The 23,571-nt window shown below is 34.7% G+C and overlaps 2 pseudogenes; one reads left to right on the top strand and one right to left on the bottom strand.

Moving 5' to 3' along the window:
- Positions 1 to 1,831: 1,831 nt before the first annotated feature.
- Positions 1,832 to 6,438, top strand: LOC124891760 (annotated as a pseudogene).
- A 6,541-nt stretch (positions 6,439 to 12,979) lies between these two features.
- On the bottom strand, positions 12,980 to 21,307 carry LOC124891758 (annotated as a pseudogene).
- Positions 21,308 to 23,571: the final 2,264 nt, after the last annotated feature.

Here is a 23,571-nt window from a genome sequence, read left to right as displayed (position 1 = left end):
ATGCTAAAACGGGAAATGAGTTTAATTTTGCAACTAGACATGATTTATAAAAAAGAACAAGAAAACAAACATTTAAGCATAAACTAACGTAAACAATTGGGCTATATTTTGATGACAGTATAAATCCTTAATTTTGGAACGGTTGCATTCCAATAACACTGCAGAAATGAAGCAATGTCCAAAATTTTAAGGCATAAAGAAGAAGTAACACCAAAAATAATAGAGAGTAAAGTTAATTACCCAAACATATCGACCCATAGGGTCTTTCTCGAAATAATGATCTTAGTTAACAGGCCGATTATTAGCACATGGACCAAAAAATCCACCGCTTCCAACTCTAACTCCATTTCTAGAATGATAAGAAGATCCGGATCCAGCCCCAAAACTAACCCATTACGATAATCAACCAAAAAATAACAAAGAAAGAAGAATAAGGAAAAGTAAAACCAAGAAGAACAAATTAAGACAAGCCAAAGCAAGCAGAAATTGGAGGAAAACAGGATATCCAAAAAATGTTTCAGCTGCCTAGACAAAGATGATGACCACAAGTTTGCATGTCGATAAATGCCTCAAAAAATGAAAATTCCGATCGCATGTGAATAATCTTCGACGTGATCAGCATTCAAATTCGAGGCTAAACAGCTAATAATTATTAGTTTTTTAATGAAAAGGACTTTAATATAATAATGTGAATATAACATATATCTTATAATAAGCATATATATATACACACACATATATATATCGGAAACAACCTCTCTACTTCTTCGGAGGTAGCGGTATGGATTGTGTACGTTTTACTCTCCCCAATCCCCACTTGATGGGTTTACACTAGGTTCGTTGGTGGTGGTGGTGTGTGTGTGTATATACCACCAGAAGTTTCAATGAATATCACTTTTCCATTTGTCATGTAGTAACCTTTTTACTCGTTGCTAGAGGATAAGAAAAACGCATCGACTTGAACCCTATTTGTAATACGATTATTTTTTTTTATATATATATTTAAAATCTTTCCTTATTTTTAAAGTTAAATTTTTTGAAAATCTTTCATTACTTACTTAAAACTTTAAAAATTTTGATACTGCTTATATTTTTCTTATTCTAACTCTTTGCTTATATTTTTCTTATTCTAACTCTTTCATATTTATTTGTAGATTTTTTCAAATCATCCTAAATTCAACTTTAATTGATTTCGTAGCCGTTTGGCCATATAAATTTTTTCCTTTTTCCCGAAAAATTATTTCACTTTAGTGAAAAAAGTGAAAGTGAAAACAACAATCTTAAATTAAACAGTATATTACATATCATTCTTAAACAAGAAACATAAAGGTAAATATATAATACAAAGCATAAATACATCAATACATAATTAATTCAACCTACACAACTAATCATCCTCTTTTGAAGACTCTCCACTAAACTATTCACCCTCTTCAGAGGTTTTCTCATCTCCTGCCTACTCAACCTCTTCTTCCGCAATATTAACTTCTTCAAATATATTTTCTGGGTGATTCAAACTATCCACTAGCTACAACATTGGTGAGAATGGAAGAGACTAGCTACAACGGAGAGACTTCAGAGATTTTGGATAAATGTACAACTTGATTGTGTATTTTGGGGCATAGGTACTGAATCTTTTGATCATCAGTTTATTTTTTTTTCTATTATGTTACAGGGCATGTGTGGAGAAGAATATTGGCCTGGTTGTGATACATATAAATATTGGAAAATGACAAAACAAATTCTAACGGACATACTTTTGGGCTAAGAATAAATCCAGCAGAGGTGAAGTAGTTAGCTGAGTGTTTGTGATGGCGGTGTATGTCATCATATGGCAAGGAAAAAGATTAATTTACAGGCTGGTTATTTCCACTGTTCCAAATTCTGCCGAGAAATCGTAATTCGTGTTTATAAAGACAGAGTAGTGGCAAAACGACAAGCTGCCTTAAATGGTTTAAAGGGAATATCTTGAAGAGGATGCTAATCTTACATACTTTGTAATATATTTACTTAATAATATAGTAGGATATGTTTGAATTAGCGATGTAACAGTCAGCGAGAGAATAAGTAGTCTGTGTTGGTTCTTGTTTTGTGATTATGTAGTTGAAAAAGAAAGTAAAGAAGCATATTGCAGCTAGAAGGCTGCAACACTGGTGTATCAGATAAGGACTGCTTGAAAGTGAACCGTGTACAGAAACCATGTTATAGATGGATATACAATCTGGCAATGAAGTCAAAGAAAGAATAGATTTAGAAATTCAATAATAACTAGGAGAGGTAACCTTTGATCAACAGATTATGCAATTAGATCTTTTATTGAGACCTCACATCGTTTAAAGAATAGGGTGCTCTTGGTGTAATCACTTGACTTTGAAATTGTAATCTTTCACAGTATAAGAATTCACAAAATTTTGGAAAGGACGTGATATAGAGTTATCTGAACACATTCCAACTACTTACTTTAACAATTTAAATTTCATAGATAAGGCTGTAGAGATTTCATTAATCCTAAATAGTTGGGAGCAATTTGATTTTTGAATTAGATAACAGTAAAACGTCCAGAAACAAGAGTAACGAATGATTCTACTTACCTCAAAATGTTTGAAGATCTTGAGATCTGGAGAAGGGATTAGACTTGTTTTCTTGAATCAATTCCCTTAGATTCTTGAGAGATGAGTTTGACAAGGGAACTAGGATTGCTGGATGATGAAATAGTTTGTAAAATTGCTGGAGAAAGTGGCGTTTTTTTAATGTGTGTAACTGTGGAAGACAGATAGATTGTAACTGATGGAGTTTTTAATGTGTAACTGATGAAGACAGAGAAATTGTAACTGATGAAGTTTTTAATTTGTCTAACTGAATGTGAGATGTTACAAATATTTTCAATGAACAAAAACACTTCTCTTTCAACGTGTAGCACTGGTAGGTTGTTCATTTTACTTTTGGTTCATTTTTAAATAACCTACCAGTGCTACACGTTGAAAGAGAAGTATATTTGCTCATTGAAAGAATTTGACCAACAGAATTGAGAGAGAGTTGTATTTATTTTGTGTCTTTTTTGTGGCTCGAGTTGAATTGGACGCGTTAGATTAGAATGCTTTTATTTTTTTAAATTGAGCATATAAAATGTTGATTTGAGCCTTTCTATTAAAGGAAGGTATGTGTAAAAAGTTTCTTAACAACGAGAGCAGGTTTGTTTCGAAAGTATGATATCTAAGATAAATTTGATCTCAAAGTACGATTAAGGGTATATTTAGCCAATTTTCCAAAGCATTGGATAAATCTGACCCTATAGTATGACAAAAAGCTTAAATTTGACCTCAAAATATAATAACCCTCCGTATCAAATTATGTGTCGCCATTTTCTTTTTGGCCCGTCCCAAAAAGAATGTCGTCTTTCCTTATTTGGTAAGTTTTTAAAAACACAATTACAATTTTACCCTTAGTGGTTCCACTTGATTTTAAATATCATTACTTATTTTTTATTTATTTTTTCAATTAAAAGTGGTCCCACTTGATTTTAAATACTATTATTTTTTTAAAAAAAAGAGTAATTTTGTAACTTTAACAAAGTCAATACTTATTTTTTAAATATCGTGTCCGGTTAAATAGCGACACATAATTTGGAACGGGTGGAGTAGAGTTTTTTAACGAATTTTCTAAACTAGAGACTTAAATTTGATCATTTTCCATTTTTTTTTTACATTAAAAAAAATAAATTGAAAAAAGCTGAAAACATGAGAAATAAAAATTACTAATCTAAAACAGGTTTGGTCCATTTTTGTTGATGTGGAGTTCCAGCAGGGACCTAAAACCCCAAAGAAAGAACTAAACCTCCATTAGCCAAATCGTAAAATTTAGCGATGGAAAGGGGAGGACGCAGCGGCGGCGGATGAAGGAGGCCACTTTCATCGTCCTTCGCATGAAAAGTTACAGCCGTTTACGAAACGCCTCCAGGAAGTTCTCCAGCTCCGAACTGAAATAGAACAAGTAACGCCTCCGAAAAAGAAACTAAAAGAGAAGACATCGAGCAGCGTTTACTTAAGAAACACATAATGAATAGCCAGAAAGAGAAGCAGGAAGGGGAGGGCTCATCGTCGACGACTCTTGCTACTACTTCCGAAAGCGATGATGAAGATGAAGAAGCATATACTTCATCTTCCGATGCTATTTATGGAGAGAAATTGGAAGAAAAACCTGATTTAATGAAGTCGATGCTTCGACATACGTACAATAAACAGGCGAATAGTACTTCCTCAAAAGTCGAAAAAAATTGAGTACGAGGTTGTTCACAAAAATACTAATGAATAGAGTAAGAAGATTGATATGTTGTCTAAAGGAGGAGGAAGAAGAAACGGAGTGACTAGGGATTTAGAAGGAGGGGTTAGAGAGGGGGAAAGGTTTGGGGGTAGTGATGGGAGTGTTGATGGTCCAAGGTTTAAGGATTTAGGAGGAATGGATGGAGTACTAGAGGAATTGAAAATGGAGGTAATTGTTCCATTGTATCATCCTAAGTTGACTAAGCATCTTGGAGTTAGGATACTCTTCCACGGTCCGCCTGGCTGTCGTAAAACAAAGCTAGCTCATGATATTGCTGATGAGACTTGTTTATAAACTTTCAGCTATTGAGTTGGTCTCTGGAGTTTCAGGTGAAACTGATTCTTTGTTCTATTTGATTGTTCGCGTCATTATTTTGTATGTTTGCTAGCATAGTTTATCATAGAATTGGTCTAACTGTTTAATATTTGATTTGGTTTCACGTCACTATCATCTATTAGCTTTTGTCTGTGTATCATCGAACCGAGGGTCTATCGGTAACAGCCTCTCTACCTCTAAGATAGGGGTAAGGTCTGTGTGCACCTACCCTACCCCACTTTGTGAGATTACACTGGGCATGTTTTTGTTGTTGTTACTATTTATGCTGGGCATATTTGAAGTGTGTTACCCCTTAGAAAATGAATATGCTCCCAATGTCCACTTTGGAGTATATTCATGGGGATCCGTAAGCCTGCTATTTTAACAGCAATCATGGTGCATCATTCAGTATTATGACAGTCTTGTTGAGTGTTCTGAGGAGTGGGTGTGCGTTTTCTTATTGCTGTCAACCTAAGGGCATTTTAATTGGGTAGTTCTCAATTTCAGGTGCATCAGAAGAGAACATAAGGGAACTGTTCTCGAAGGCATACCGAACGGCACCTTCTATTGTATTTATTGATGAGATTGATGCAATTGCTTCCAAAACAGAAAATTTATAGAAAGAAATGGAGCAGAACATTGTAACACAGCTGTTGACGTGCATGGATGAGTCACATAGAGTTGTAAAACCTAATGATGCAGAGGAATGTGCTTTACCTTCTGATAAAAGAAATAGTGAAGCAAAATCAGATGGATCTAATCATGGACCTAGCTATGTCCTAGTAATTGGGGCCACAAATAGACCTGATGCTATTGACCCAACATTGAGGAGGCCTGGACGATTTAACCATGAAATTGCCTTGGGTATTCCTGATGAAAATGCAAGGGCGCAAATTTTGTCTGTGCTTACACGTAACCTAAGAGTTGAAGGTGCGTTTGATGTCATGAAGATAGCTAGCTCAACCCCAGGATTTGTCGGAGCTGACTTGGCTGCTATAACTAACAAGGAAGGTAACCTGGCAATGAAAAGGATAATAGACGTGAGGAAGGTTGAGCTTTTAGGAGAATTGGCAGATGGTGAAGATGCCAAAGAATGGTGGAGAAAGCCATGGTCACCTGAAGAGATGGCAAATCTCAGCATTAATATGGCTGATTTTGAGGTATGATGCAGAGAATTTTGATTTACCTAAAGGTTGCGATTTGTGACCCTAAAGTGTTGTATGTAATTGGCATTTGATATTTTATATCTTGTCATTGAAACTACAGATAAATCATGGTTTTGCATTTATATGCATGGTCAAAAATCACCTTTTCTGCTCTCTCATAAGTGTAGTGGTTGGTTTTGAGTTTCATAGTTTAATATCTATCATAAATTGCGTTACCTGTGTTTTAAAGTCTCCTAATGTTTATAAGCTTCACATGGTAATGTTCTTGAAGGGTGATTGCACCGTCCTTCTAGACTAAAAAATTCAAGATCAAGTTTGGTAGTGTACAGAGGACGGCACACATCATCCTTTAAGAGCATTATCATATGAAATCTATATGGGTTAAGAGAATTAAACAATACGTTTATGAGTAAGGTGATCAAGGTTATAACCCAGCAGTGATGACCAGGGTTCAAATTCCAACTAAGGCACAAAAAGGTTGGTTGATTTCTTCCCATTTTCTGAATCTCTGGTTTATGGAGTTACCCTGGAACTTTTTTATGGAAGTAGCAGGTAATGTAAGTTGTGCAGACTCTTCTTTGTTGCTGCTGAACCCGTGTCGACATGAGAAGGGTGCAGGATTCGTGAGGCATTCGGTCAACCCACATCGGATACTTTGACTAGAGTCATTGACAAATTTGGGGGAAAATTGAGATTTTGATTTCTACAAGTAAAAGTTAAAACAAATTTAAAAGATGGCATACCTTCAATCCTTTTCAGCTTTTCCTCTTGGTCAATATTTGCTATTTATAAATGGTTTCTTTCTCAATGAAAAGAGGGATAATTTCAAAATCAGTCTGTCTCATCCCAAAATAACCCCTAGGCGTGACTGGCTCCCGACAATACCGCTTGCCAAGAGAACCAATTTTCTATCCATTCACCATATCTAGTGTAATCTACCTACACTGAGATAAAAACATACACAACACTATGTGCATGAAATGATCATTAACGCAGGATACTTATCCAACAAGATACCGCATAGCGATTTATGAAAACGACAATAGTTTAGATAACAAATCTCTAACCTAAGTCCCACACTGAGTTCATGGAGCATCTAAACAGAATTACATGAATTCAACTATTGGGCATACAAACCCAACGAAAGGAGATATAAGCTAAAAATAACAAAAGATGAATGACAGCCTTCGCGAACAATGTGAAGGTTCACCTCAGCGACAAAATCCACACGAAAAGACAGTCAGCCACGAACCTTTCTCTCATATCTGAACATACTGTGTCCTGGCACGGGTAAATAATGTCACCTCTACAGTCAGCCACGAACCCTTCTCTCATGTTGTTCCCCCTTATGTGTTCTTATCCTAGAACCATGCTTCTAATAGAAAAGAAGCCAGTTCACAGCTTGCAGCATTGCCATATTTAGAAGTGCTCTACTTTCGCTGCATGCCAGTAAGCTTCCCAATTGCTGCCTTTTGATGGAAAGAAACAATCAATTTCGAGCATTCCAAAAGCTAATTTTTGGCATAGCTTCTGGCTGTCAATTTATCTTCAAGTGCAATCATTGAAGCTTCATTCATCTGCACATTTAAGCAATTAGTAAAAAAGCACCCATCCCCAGAGCCTGGGGCAACAACTTATGTTGCACATCAACAATTTCATTCAAAACTAAACACAACTACTACAGAAGTATATATACACACGAATTTGGTTTCAAGATTGTTGAGGATTTTATATTTGTTATAAAGAAATTGTGGAGATTGTGATGTATTGCTTTAAACTCGAAGTACTTTCGTGTGATATTAACATTGAGAAATTAATGATAGCATGGAATATTCGATCTTCTCTTTTACTACAGATTCCACGTATTTTGCAAGTTGTGACATGATTTTATGAACTGTGAAAAGCTTCAGACTATTATGAACAACTATGCACAAATTGTTTCATTTGTTTCGAGATAATGAGAAGGTGTTCAACTTGTGTTGTAAACGATCTTGATTTCCATAAGAATGGATTTAAGTTGAAAGAAAAGATGACCACAGTGGATAAAAGCATTGCAAAGAAAGTTGTTGATTTTTGAATGTTTTGAATGGTGAACTTTCATTTGATAATTGAATTTTTGGTAGTAGAGATGTTGTTACATGACTTGCAAGTCAGGGTATGACGATACCCTATTTGATATGCCTGAAAATATTAAGAAAGAAATAACTTTTCCAAAGAAATGGTTTAAAGAATCTAAAACTGGGCTTAAGAGTAGTTTGACTTCATGGTTCGGGATACTTGTCGCAGTCAGGGTCTCGGCTCGGATCGTGACAAAAAATCATGCATCGGAATGCTTTTTGTGCTTCTGATACATAAAACTTATGTATCTAAATGTAACTCTGTGATATTAATATAAGAGATGTGTCATACTTATGTATCAGATGGTAATGTATCGCGAGTCTTAGCTATGACAATGAATGAAAAATCAAGATTTTATGTAATTATGTAAACAGTTGAAATTTTATGTAATTAGGTACTAAACTATTGGGATTTATGAAAATTGTATCTAGCGCAACATGTAATGGTTGATCCTAGGCGGCTTTTGATGCGTACCAGGCAAATGGACCGGCAGGATGGAGGTTGACCCACTACTCTTTAGCTTATCGGCCTTGCATTCACGAAGTTAGCTTGGGGCTAGAGGGTTCACTCGAAATTATAAAAAATATATTTATATATGATCAAAATTATCTTTTATGTATATAGTAGACCTTAAACTCCCATCGACTATTTTGTGTGTTTAATTACTTTTTATGATATTGAACCTTCTTAATAAAAATTCTGCCATTACTTGCACGGATTCGCATAGGTCTCTTTAATTTAAGATTCCACTTAGTTATAATAATATACTTTATGCCTTGCCCAAACCTCTCAAAAGTTAGAAAGTTTTCTTCCTTAACTATGATTTTTCCTATTATTCAGTTTACTTAGATTGGCTTATATGAATTACCCACTTCATAATAAATTGGTAAACTGTGCTTTTATGTGTTCCTAGTGAAAATCCACTTAGGAATAGAGATGGAAAAATTAATACATGTATCCCGTTCAAGTTTGGGCGGATTATTGACCTGTTAATTTATTAACTCAATTTATAAAATAGCCCAAATTAATCAATGAGAAATTTTGTCAAAATATTTTCTCAAAAGACATTTTTATTTGATATGTTATACATGAACATAATAAGAAAAATAATTAATTTTATTAGGAATTTAAAAATTATAATAAAAAATAAAGCAATTAAAATTTAACAAGAAATGAACGGGTTGAATTGTGACTAGTATTTTTGCCCGTTTCAATCTAAGTAACTTTCGTGTACATTTATTTTTCAATCAAATGCGCGTTTTATTCATCTTCCAGCAAAACGTTACAAGATTTATAACATACTATTGAACATTTGAAGAGCAGGATGAGATAGTCTAAAAATACAGTTAGTGAGAGTCTAAATATCAATTAATATAGACATTATAATAAAATACTCATATTGATCATCGTTCAAAATTGAGTAACACGTGCAACAATTTGGACAAGGATGGAAATTGCATCCAGTAATAATTTAGTTAGTTAATGTTGATTAGACCTCTATTTGTTCCAATAATTGTAAACAAATAACATTCTCAATTCAATTTAGTCATGGGCTATCTTGTCATAGTGAAGATGGATTATGTCCAAATAAAACTAGAGTATTAAAAATACACATAAATTATTCCTTTTTTTACTGAATTTTGCATCTAAACTAATAAAAGTGTGAGAAACATATCTAAATTATCACTTTTAGTTTGAGAAACACATCTAAAGCTGATTATACTAATATTTGCTTACGAACTCTTTAGGTGTGTCTAGCCATTAGAAATTAGTCTAGTGACATATTTTTATTCTTTTTTGCTAACACATTATTTTTTTCATTTTTTAAATATTGTTAATTGATTTTTATACATTTTGAGGCGTGTTTCTCAAACTAATGAATGATAGTTTAGATGTGTTTCTCACACCCTCAATAATTTAGATATGAATCTTAAAAAAAAAAAAAAGAATAATTTCGGTATATTTTTGACACTTCACTCGATAAACCCATCAAGAAAAAATGTTTCAGTGCAGCCCATCAAATGTTGTGCAGATTGGGCTAGTTAAACGTGGAAATTACATGAGTAACTTACATAAATCCCGGATAGTTTCAATAATATTACATAAAATTTCGAATAATTTGCTGATGACATCTTATCCCGGAATTTCGAATTGTGATACATATGTTAAGCAGTGATACATATGGACTAGTTATCAATATGTACATGTATCACTAGTATATACATATGTATACAGTAGTGATACATATAGCATATGTATCACTAGTAAATACGAATCCGGGATTTTATGTAAGTTTTTTAAAACATTAAGGGATATTGTGTAATATGGTGTCTTAAATATGGGATTTGTGTAATTTTTCCAAATTACATCCGGTATTCCTAAAGCATCTGGTCTTGAATTTTCTCCATCAAAGTGTGTGATCATGAATTTTTTTTTCCTCCTAAATAAGTTTCTGTGATTGCATATAACATAACTTCGGTCAATTGAGTAGATTCATTATTTTAAAATATCCTGAACACGAATATTTTATGAGCAACATAGCTAAGTTCTAACGTTCCTCTATACGATAAAACTTCTGTCAATTTGTGCAGATTCTAGAACATGTGCCTTATAGGTAAGAATTATTTGGTCATATTTGTTCCTTAAATATTTATTATATCATTTACTCAATATTTTTTAAAAAAAAAATCTTTACTGCCACAAATCTATATTAAAAATTTTTTCTACATATTTTTTTTTAAATTCATAATATAGTTAAAATTTTAATTTGAGAATTCAAAAGAGCTACATAAAGAAAATATAATGAATTTATTTGGTACAATCTTTTTTGTCACGATCCGAACCAGGGCCTGGCCGTGACGAGCATTTCGAACCATGGAGGCCCGAAACACCCCTATCTGTCTGGTACTCATGCACCTAATTCATATGATCAAAGTAATGCGGAAGAAACACAATAATTTGATAACATAGTCATAGATATGAAAAGAACCAATAGCGGGGAAATAAAGTTCCCCCGACATCAATCAACCTCTAAACATCTATCTGCGAAAATCTCTAACAAATGACTGAGTCAAGTAACTGTATATAAACTGGGACAAGGCCCCCAGTAGACCCCAAAACTAAATATAAGATAAAAGGATTGCAGGACATATAGACCTTCCAAAACATAGAAGTCTCACCACTTGTCTCTGCAACTCTGTCTGAATGATCTACTGATTCTCTTGACCCCTAGACTGGGCCTCTGAACCTGAGAGATTGGAGAGGGGAAGGGGTCAGCACAAAAGTACTGGCACGCAGAGATATCAAAACAAAACATAATATTTTTACAAAATATAGTTGAGAGTCATTATAAGCAATTTCATATCAAATCATTTGAAAACACATGGGCATAATGCAATAGTTTTCAATACCAATGTAATGCGATTGAGCTAGGTGGAATACCCTACAATTGTAATTCCACGGATATATGGAATCCGCCTCTGGTGCTTGGCGGTTAAGCCTCCAATCCAAGTAGCCGCCAGGAGTTGGAGCCGGTATACCCCCATGTGAGTATAACGCAGGGAATCCCCCAATGTGAGATGTCCCAATTATTTTATTATCCTTCCATGTAGGATACAATATCATATGACTCGCATCGGCAACTACTGTTTCCAGCGATGAGTCCTTTCACTCAAACGCCTTCTTTGGGCATCCACGTTTCTCATGAAATCAATGCATTTTAAACTTTGTTCAAATCAATCACATATCATACTCTGTAGGGTATCGCCATACCCGACTTGCAAGTCATCAGTATCATATCATTCTCTTCATTCAATCATCATATGCAACATATTTCAACATGAACAAAACAACCCTCTCTTTGAAAGTCAAAAACCATATCCAAATCATGACATTTTTAAGACATTTCATGACATGCATTTCAAGATGTTTTCAAACAATTTACATCTTATGCACATTCAAAACAAATTCACATCAAGAGAGGGATTTCATATAATTCATGCTCTCAAAATATCGCCTTTTCGAAACACACGCATTTACATATATAATATGTCAAATCGTTCGGAAGTAGGCCTAAAGACCAAATTCAATATTATAGAAACGTTCAAAACATAATTATATTCGTAGTTTCAAAACCCCCATTTGTAAAACATGAATTTAAAGACCAATGAGATTTTTGGATAACCCCACGCACCTCTATTTCCAAAGATAATAGATGTTTCTTGAAACTTGCGGAGTGGTGATTCAAAATATGTAATTATCTTCGAAAACCTACGGTCGAATCTTGAACTATTTGAGTTTTTACTTTGAAACCCTAAGGAGAAACCTTGAGCACTTTTGATGAATGAGGGTGTATTTTGGGGTCCTTGGAACTGAATTTCTTGTTTTAGGGCTAAGTAAGGGTGGAAAAGGACCATTTTGTCCCCAAAACGGAGTGTTTAAGTCACTTGAATTCTTTGCATAGGCGCCGCCCATCCCATTGCCTATGTTTACAAAGGCGCTGCCTAGGCTATCGCCTATGTTTTAAATAGGCGTCGCCTAGGCTATCGCCTATGTTTACATAGGCGCCGCCTAGGCTATAGCCTATGCTTTCCCGTGGCCATGGGCGATTGGTTAGGCGACGCATATCACTTTGAAAGGCCATAACTTCTTGCTCGGGTGTCTGATTTTAGCAAAATTGGTATCGTTGGAAAGCTAACTCGAAGACCTATCATTTGAAACATAGTAGGCTCCCTAATTCTACATATACAGAGAGTTATGGTCGATGGAAGCTGACACACTTTACCACGTCCACTAAAACTTAGTCAATCGAAATAGTTTCAACTCGTCCTTGAGTTGAAGGACCTCTATGGTCTAAATTCAAGCTTGAATGAATTCACATTCTACACAATTAATTAACACGCCGTATTGTCATAGGATTTTATGGCTTCGAGGTTTATCAACACATCGGAATCATGGTCTATATTGTAGCCTAAAATGCGGGGCGTTACATTTTTAGGGTTTAGGATTTCTTTTTTTAAAGCAAAATCCACTAGGCAAGGTGCCTAGGTTCTTTTTATAAATTTTTCAAAATCAAAAGTCATTACAAATGTAGCCAAAGCTTTAAAATAAAGTTAAAAAAAACTAAGCTAATGACCAAAATAAGACTTATAGAATGTCTTAATCTGGTGTTACAATATGAGTGAATAAAAGAAGCTAAACTTGCTAAAGATGTACTAAAAAATGCAAAACTAATATTTGAGTGGTGTATTATCCATGAACTGAATTTCCATCTTGCCTTAGCTAACTTTGATGTTCCTTGGCAGTGTTGTTTTGAAGACTCCTGACATCGATGCTTGTTGGAAGCTCCTTGGCATTGTTGTTTTGAAGCTCTTGGTGCACAAATTAGTCGACAAAAATGTATCCCAAGTCTGGAACTCTTGGTGCACAAATTAGTTGACAAATCACGTCTTGTATCATCTGAATGAATGTTGAGCAACTTCATTTGCAAAATAAAAAATCTCATGTACCAATTTATCGATCTAGTTTGCATCAAATCATCACCTCGTGAAATAGGTTCAATGAAACAATAAACTTTATCGAAATTGCAACATAAGCATGTCATATCATTTCCTTCAAATGTAGGATCAATGGAGTAGTAGCAAATATTGGGCAAAAGTTTGTCCAAACAAAGAGTACAATCACTGGAAAGGAAAATGCATTTCCATTTCCATGCTATACTAATTCCCTTTGTTAATATTTTCTCAATAGAACGAGCAACAAGTGCTAATACCACACATTGAGAAAAAATTAACAAATAGAATTAGCACAAAATGTTGTAACCTGCAAAAAAGAAAACAATGTTAGAAATAAAAATTATCTCCATGCTCTCCTCCCAAAGGCCATGAACACGGTGATATGTTATTTTATCCCTCATCCTCTGCTTGTAACAACATTTTCCAGCAAGGCATATCAAGACACGCCCCAAAATTGTACGCACTATCTTGGTAAATAGACCCCTGGCAGCATCCTCCATTCTGCAAAAATAAGTACAAATCGAACAACACGTTATCAATTTTCCTCGTCTACATAGTAGCATAATGCAAAATCCACTGGAAGAAGCCTCAATTCCGCAACCTGGCAGCATGTTTAATTGAGCTAAACGAGTACTAATTGAGCAACAAGTTATCAATTTTCCTCGTCTACATAGTAGCATGAATCAAAAATGAGTTCCGTCAATCTTGAGCTCCATTGTTGGGTTATAACAGTGAAACAACCCCATAAAACAATCACCACTTCCCAGTAGAGTAAGATCACTGGAAAAAAGGATGAATTTGCATTTCCAAGCTATGCTAATTCCATTTATTAATATTTTCTCAATGGAATGAGCAACAAATGCTAATATCACACATTGAGAAATAATTAAAAAATAAAATTTGCATAGCATATTGCAACCTGCAAGGAAGAAAACGATGTTAGAAATAAAGTTCATCTCCATGCTCTCCTCCTTAACATGTCGATACGTTACTTTCTCCATCCTCCTCCTCTTACCACACCATTTCTCCGCAAGGCATATCGAGCCACACTCCAAACTTTACGCACTATCTCGGTAAATAAAACCCTGGCAGAAGTGTCTATTCCGCACCCTGGCAGCTTGTTAACTTGAGTTAAACGAGTACAAATCGACCACCGAGTTATCAATTTTCCTCGTTTAGATAGTAATACGATGTACAACTGATTTCCATCAATCCCGAACATCATTATGGGGTTAAAACAGTAGCACAGCACCATAAAGTAGTATCTCCACTCCATCATCCTTTTCTTGCAGCGCGTACTTGCAAATATGGACATTGAAACTTGTCGCTATTAATTATCTTCCTTCCTTGCGAGTCCAGCTCATTGAATGAGTGCACTCTAATGTCACCGCGTTCTAGTGCCTATTTGCCAAGTAGTCCGCAAGCTGGTTGCCTTCCCTCATAACATGAGTCACCTGGACGTTTAGATTTTCCAGTAGCTCGCCTATTTCCTCCAATTCCGCAGTTACACTCCATGGCGGCTTCCAGATACCCGTAATTATGTTTTTTAGAAACAAAGAATCAGTTTCTAATATCAAATTGAACACATTATGAGCTACACAATATCGAGCGGCCTCTAGAATTGCAATAGTCTCTGAAAATGTGTTTGTGCCTTCCGAAGTTTCCTTAGCTTCTGCATATATCAAATCACCAAGAGGATCTCTAATACAAAACGCATAGGAACTTCTACCTGGATTACCTCTGGATACGCCATCCGTATTGCATTTTAACCAATTATCCGGAGGTAGATTCCAACACACCTGAGTAACCTTCAACGCTGGAACAAATTTTTCAAGACTCGGATTATGTTTGGCCATCTATGTGGAACCTGCTTGATTGCTAGTTTTCTGACCTTGACAAGCATCTGAAGAGTTTGAGAAACCTAGTAGATAATTCTATTGACAGTCACCTTCTCTCCGTGCTTGTTGCTATTTCTTTTCTTCCACAGCTCCCAAATGATTATGGCCGGAACTGCGCAAAAGATTGGTTGGAGTCCTGGAAGAACAGGAGCATCCCACCATTTAAGAATAACCTGTTGAAGTTGTAGACCTCCAATGGAAATACCTGCATAGGAATTAAAATATTCCCAGGTTCTTTTAGCGATGGGTTCAAGTGATGAAGCTGTATGTTATAACCAATCAGTCTCGGATGTCGTGGCACTTGGTGTTTGAGGATCAAAGGCAGCAAAGTATAATGTTCTGGCATTTGTGTCACATGTCTTTAGTGCACCGTACTCAATTTTACATGTTTATTAAAGGATATACATGGAGGTTGAGCTTAGGAGGCTGATCATACCTTAACGCGATCACTGCACTCATGGGTGATGCCCTGCGTGCTGGCTATGTCTCATCAAGGTATAATATATTCTTTCAGGAGCATTGTCGTTTACGTAACTACCAACTCTTGGTATCACTGTTTGCTTTTGAATATACAGTATTAAGCCACTGAAGCAGATGAGGGAATATCTAGCGAAAAGGGTGAGATTGAAGCTAATTGCAGACGAAAGGGAAATGTTGTACGTGAATTGGGACACTCCATCAGAAAGATTGTCAGCTCGAGTCTCCAAAGAGGAATAAAGTAAAGAACTACGATTGATCCACATGTAAACGTTGTCATCAGGATCATCTATTGCAAATGACTTGACATCTTAAATAACATTTTTCGAATCTTCCAATGTCTTTCAATTCTGACAAAATCCCAAGAACCGAGATGACATTTGTCTATAATCTGCTTGATGATAGTCTTAAATTCAGATGGTAATGCTTCATTTACAAAACACTGCATTTTTATAAAGGATCCAACTCTCACATGGATCAATCCATGGAACCGGTCTGCAATGAAGTACCTCTTACCATTTAAACTTTTTGGTATCATGTCTACTAGCTCTGCCTCTAATGTAACATCGACAGTGAAAAGTAACACAAGAGAATCACCATATAAACGCACATTTCCCTTCATCTAATAAATAACGATACCAACTAAAATGTGTGTGCGATCGTGTTAACCATTGTGAGCTCATGAACTCAAAAAATTTAGTAATGCCCAACTGAGTAATGTTACTAAAAATTCTATCAACACAAAAATATGTTGCACAACAAAAGAGATCACATCTCCTTGGAAGCCACACGTTGCTTGAAACCGATAATATAGTGGTAATTTGCGACAGAGGAACCGAAATGAAATCCCAAGAGTTCAATCCTTCTTCCCTTGAACTCGTCGAAAATATTGTTCTAAATAATAATCATTCTCCTCCACTGAGAAGAAACAAAAGGGTCAGTAGAAGTTCGACAAGTCACATTATTCAGATGTAGATTTAGAGCGTGTTCAACCAAACTCACATCTTTCAACTTAACTTCATGTGAGAACACACACACACTGACAGATACAAGAACACCCATATGACAATCATTTAAAAGTGTGACAAATATTCTGAATCCGCTGGCTCTAAATTATGGATCGTCCACTAAAGCATCTTGAGCGAATCATATGGGGATTCATGAGATGTAATCGACTTGAATTCTTCCTCTTTGACTTAGAAAAGTTTTAACAGAGGATTCTGCATTCAGTTTCAGAAGTTTATGCAATCTTATATATAATATTGCACTTGTCAGCTAAAAAGAATGACAAAAATACGTTAAAATTTAGTCCAGGAAAGTTGGAGTGTGTCGCAGCAAATTCGTCATAGTGGGTACTAGATGCTTTACTCTTTATTTATTATCATGTACTAATTTTTTTTTTCTAAGATCACTTGTTATTTTGGTCATTGTAAAAGAAAAGAACTTTTTTCTGACTAGAACTTGGTAACTGTTTATTAACTATTCAGCAGTATGTTTTATTTACACAAGCTAGACAAGCATTGAATATGAATAAATGTTTTGTTCATACACTAGTTCATTTAAGTAAATAAATAATTATGAACACATTAAATATGCGACCTAAAATACAACAAAACAAAATAAAGTTACTTATAATGAAATAAATAAATTTAATTTTTTTTTTTTTTGGATGGGAGATACTTTATAATGCGAAACTTTGGGAGATGTCTTTGAAATTATTCTAAAAATAACATAAATTACACAACAAGTAACACCATATCTTGCAATAAGCAAAAAAGAAAAAACAGGAAAATTGCAAAAAGAACACCTCAAAATGTGAGTTCATATTTAATTTTCTTTTTCACAGCTGCGTAAAATTTAACAATTAGAGTTTGTTAAGTATTTGATGGATACCAAATTTGCTCACATTTAGCAAGCTTAAATTCTAACAACTGTATGATGTGACTTGTGTAAACGAGAAATAGAGTGTAACCTTGATAAATATTATATATATATATATACTTACATGGATCGGAGGTACGGACATCCACAGGGTTGTTTCCGAGCTCTGCTTGTTCTTTCTGAATTAATGCAGCAGATTCCGCAAGTTTGGGAAGACACTCTCTTAACTCAATCAGCTGTAGTGTATATCTGCAAACTCAATGGGTATCTCTTTCAAGTTTTGGCAACTTCTAATCATGAGGAGCTCAAGAACAGGGAAATTGTCATTTGTGGCTTTCCAGTACTTGAGAAAACAATCTTCAATTAATAAAACCTTCAATCGAGCAAATCCCCTAACATTTGGATGCCATTCTTCTCCACGACAAGCATAATCCATCAGCTTCAGCACCTCAAGGTTAGGCAACTCAGCTATGATGTCCAAGTACGACCAATGTAGAAAAGTTCTTTCCAACTTCAGCTTCTTGAGTGTTGCTGGAAAAGCTTTTGCTGGCAAAAGGTTAAAGCAAAGTATAAAACTCAATGTTTCAAGTTGCTGCAGATGGACAAGATTGTTGAGAAGTCCATTAGAGGGAATCCCATAACCATTGATTCCTAATTCTTTGACATTCTGAATCCCCATAATAACCTCCTTCGTGCAACAATCCAAAGACAAGTAAGAAATAGTTTGTAAGTTCGAAAAATCCAAGTGCCTTCCTTTGTCATCAGATCCACTTGGGCAATCTGGCAAATAAATTCTGGGCAGTTTAAGATGCCGTAATTGCATTAGTCCTCAAATTTCCTCAGGAAAAGTTATTAAAACTGATTGACCACACCCTCGAAGGTTGAATATCTGCAGATTCCATAACCTGCAAATTTCTAGAGGTATTTTTAAATTCGTACTTTTATCACCAGTCACGCGTTTAAATGGCTTCATTTTTTGCATACAGAGATATCGAGATTCTGAATCTGGGTAATCAAGCACAATGTCATTCATGATAAAAATGTTCTCCCTTTGAATTTCTCTCACGCACAAGTCATATATTAGATCATGAACCTTACATGATCTAATTTTTGCTCCATCTAGACTTTTCCTTCAGACGAGGACTAGACATCTATGGACAAGCTCTTGCAAACACTTCTTCCAAATCATTTTCCAACTTCAGGAACCACTCAGCCATCCATGATCTCATCAAATTCTTCACTGGTATCTTACTGTCTTCTGGAAAAATACCGAAACGCAGTAGACAAGTCTTCAGATCGCTAGTCAAGTGATTGTAACTCAACCCAAGAACACGTGAACATCGTTCGTCAGGATCATTTGTGACAAGTGACTTGACATCTTTCGCAACACTTGTCCAATCTTCTATTGCCCCTTTAGATTTGAGAAGTCCAGCAACCACGACAATAGTTAGTGGTAACCCATGACATTCATCCGCTATTTGCTTCCCAATAGTCTCAAACTCATATGATAATGCTTCATTTGCAGATGCGGCAATTTTAAAAAGGTTCCAACTCTCATCTTGATCCATGAAGCCCATCTGCAAAGAAAGATTCTCTGTCCCAGCATCACGAGCTACTTCAGTGTTACGGGTCGTCAACAATATTCCACTTCCCTTGCTTTCACTTGGAAAACATAGTCTCACGGCATCCCATGCTTCACTTTCCACATGTCATCCAATACAATTAAATATCTCTTTCCCTTTAAGCTTTTCTGCAGTATATCTGTTAGCTCTGCTTCAGCTTTCATCTCAACGATGTCATCCATTTTGATCGTCGATCGCAGAAGGCACAACAAAATTTCCTTTATGTTGTGTTATTGAGATACAGTGGACCAGGCACGAACAACAAAATGGCATAGAATTGATTAATGATTGTATACTTCTTTCGCTAAGGTTGTTTTACCTATGCCTCCCATCCCGACAATCGGGATGACTTTGGGTTCATCAGAGTAGTCAGATCTTCTAACAACCGTTTCCTTTGATCATCACGTCCAACCATATTCTAAACTTATGTTGTCACTCAATTGATAGTTATAAGATTAGAAATATGAGTAAATTAGGGAAACTAACCTTTCAATAGTTGGGAAGAAGCAACTGATCACTGCAACAAAATACTAAAAGAAAAGAACATAAAAACTCAAATATGAGTATATGAAGAAAAGGTATAAAACACGAAAGATTAAAATAAATTGGGATGAGAACTTCAATTATCGTTGCATGTGGGGAAAGTGCTTTTATCTATTTAAGTGGATGGGCTGCTTCACCCTTAACCAGAGTTCGAAGGTTCGACCTTGAGTATGGAAAAAACTCTTTCGAGAGCGCTGCCACCGTAATGGGCTCTGCAATACGCAATCCGGATTTGTCGGGGCTCCAATGCGGACACCGGACACCGAATGAGAAACCAAAAAAAAAGATAAAAAGTTACTAAAAGATGATTACTTAGATATATACCTTTATTATACTTTAAGAAAAGTAAAGCATTTAGTAACTCCCTGAACTATGACTAAATTTGCTATGATTTACTTCAATTTCATGTAGGTTCTATTACCTCTTAATTAAATTTTAGTGTATTTTTATCATTCCTTTTAGCTAATGTGACACCTTTTGTCAACCTTTATAGCTGACATGGCACCATTGGCGTGGGCCCTATTTTATGTAATAAAGATGTCACGCCATCACAAAAGGGTGATAAAAATACGCTAAAATAGAGTTCAGGGGTAATAGGACTCCTGTGAGCAACTTTAGTCATAGTACGAGGGGTACTGGATGCTTATCTCTTTTAAAAATAAAGTTAAAGATGATTATATTGTGTTTCAATTGGCATCATACTATTTTTATTCTCACGTTCTTTCTCTCAATTTTATGTCTTGCTTTCTTTATTAGTTGTCGTGTTTTCTCCACTATCGTTTTTTTTTTATAACTAATTTGATTTATTGTTTTTGAGAGAGGGTCCTTCAAAAACAATCTCTCTACCTCCCTAAGCTAGAAATAAGATCCGCATGCGCTTGACTTCCCCATATCTCACTTATGAAATTATTAAAAATAGACCTTGGCCAATTTGTTGTACCAATCATAATTTGTGTTATATTAGCTGTCTGCTACTGCTATTTTGTGGACCAATAAGTCAACAAAGAACTAATAAGATAGGGTGTCAAATAATTATTTTAGAAAAAGAAAGGAAATCTTTTGACTCATAAAGTGGATACGACTCAATTATTTCTTTTTTTGTTTAATTTCGTTCCTAAATTATTGAGCGTGTGAAAAACACACAAAACTTATCACTCACTGGTTTGACAAACACACCTCAAAATTAATAAAAATCAATTAAAAATAAAAAAAATGTGTTAGTAAAAAAGAACAAAAATATGTCACGTGGACTAATTTTTAATGGCTAGACACACCTAAATAAGTTTGTAAGCAAATATTTGGTCTAGTCAGCTTTTACATGTGTTTCTCAAACTAATAAGTGATAGTTTAGATGTGTTTTAATACATAAAAATGACCCTAAACTTGACACCAAATTATAACTTTGATCTTAAATTTTAATAGTGCACAAATAGGACTTTTAACTATTCAAAACCTTAATAAATATGACCTCCAATTTTGCAACCCCATGCGTGAGTCCCACTCGCTCCTACGTGAAAAGGTAATCCAATCACACGGTGCCACGTCATTAAAAGAGCTGACTTGGAGAGAGGTCATATTTGTGCAGTTTTGAATAGTTAAAGGTTATATTTGTGCACTGTCAAAGTTTTGCTTTTTGTATTAAAACGACGTTATTATTATTATTATTATTATTATTATTATTATTATTATTATTATTATTATTATTATTATTTTTTCATATATTTCTATACTAGCAGCAATTAACTTTTTTTAATTTAAGAAAATTATTATTATTATTATTATTATTTTATTAATTTCTATAGTAGCAGCACTCAACTTTTTTTTAATTAAAAAAAAAACAGCCACTAGTAGGGATCGAACCCGCACAATAGGCCGAAGGAAGCGCCCAGGAAGAGCAAATAACACCGCTAGGCTATCTAAGTGTCTTTTTTCATGTGGTTCAACATTAATATATGTACATAAATATATATTTTCTATCTTATATATATACAACATAATTTTTTTACCTAGGGGGTTCGGATGAACCCCATGGCAACCACATAGGTCCGCCCACGTTAATTTAATAACGTTAATTTAATAACATTTTAATTACTTAATTTGATAACAGTTAATTTAATATACTACTATTACTATCCTTAATAACAATAATTTAATCACGTTTTATTAAAACTATAATTTTTTTTATTATTAGTATAGTTTCATCTTTAATTTAATATTTAAATAAATAATATTTAGATATATTATATAACTTAAATTCGTCCTCTGCTTTATAATAAATATACATATCCGCGCGATTTTTTCATATGAGACTAACCCGCCTAATTAATAAATCTTCAATATTGCTCTTTTTCCGCAATGACAAAAGAAATTAGATGCCATTTTCATCTTTTAACTGAAAATAATGAAAAAATAATAGTGAAGAGTCATTCAAATGTCATATTTGTGCAGTTTTGAATAGTTAAAAGTTATATTTGTGCACTGTCAAAGTTTAAGGTCATATTTATGTATTATGCCCCTAGATTTTAAGCTGGACGCGCCCAATTTTGCGTGATGAACACGCATTTTGTCACGTAGGATCGGAGGTCATATTTGTGCAGTTTTGAATAGTTAAAGATCTTATTTGTACACTATCAAAGTTTAAGATCAAAGTTATAATTTGATGTCAAGTTTAGGGTCATATTTATGTATTATCTCAATAAATAACGCTACCAACTAAAATGAGTGTGCGATTGTGTTAACCATTGTGGGCTCATGAACTTAGAACTTCAGTAATGCCCAATGAGTAATGTTACTAAAGATTGTATCAACGCAAATATATATTACAATGCATAAGGGATCACATCTCCTCGGAAGCCACACGTTGCTTGAAACCGATAATTTAGTGGTAATTTACGACAGAGGAACCGAAATGAAATCCCAAGAGTTCATTCCTTGAACTCCTCAAAAATATTCTTCTAAATCATAATCACTCTCCTCGACTGAAAAGAAACAATAAAGGGTCAGTAGAAGTTCGACAAGTCACATTATTCAGATGCAGATTTAGAGCATGTTCAACCAAACTCACATCTTTCAACTCAACTTCATGTGAGAACACACATACACACACTGACAGACACAAGAATATGATAATCATTTAAAAGTGTGACAAATATTTTGAATCCGCCGACTCTATATTATGGATCGTCAATAAAGCATCTTGAGCAAATCATACGGGGATATGTGAGATGTAATCGACTTGAGTTCTACCTCTTTGACTTAGAAAAGTTTTAACAGAGGATTTTGCGTTCAGTTTCAGAAAGTTTATGCAATCTGATATATAATATTGCACTTATCAGCTAAAAAGGATGTCAACAATACGTTAAAATTTAGTTCAGGCGGATAATAGGACCCTGTGAAGTTGGAGCGTGTCGTAGCAAATTCGGTCATAGTGGATACTAGATGCTTTACTCTTTATTTATTATCATGTACTAATTTTGTTTTTTTGATAATATCACTAGTTATTTTGGTCATTGTAAAAGAAAAGAACTTTTTTCGTGACTAGAACTTGGTAACTGTTTATTAACTATTCAGCAGTATGTTTTATTTACACAAGCATTGAATATGAATAAATTTTTTGTTCATACATTAGTTCAGTTAAGTAAATAAATATTATTTCATATTTAATTTTGTAATAGTGTCTATGAATATAATTATGAACACATTAAATATGTGACCTAAA

Source organism: Capsicum annuum, unplaced genomic scaffold (assembly GCF_002878395.1).
Source record: "Capsicum annuum cultivar UCD-10X-F1 unplaced genomic scaffold, UCD10Xv1.1 ctg4047, whole genome shotgun sequence".
In the NCBI taxonomy this organism is placed as follows: domain Eukaryota; kingdom Viridiplantae; phylum Streptophyta; class Magnoliopsida; order Solanales; family Solanaceae; genus Capsicum; species Capsicum annuum.
The sequence above is the reverse complement of the archived record's forward strand: the minus strand, read 5'-3'. Positions and strand labels throughout refer to the sequence as shown.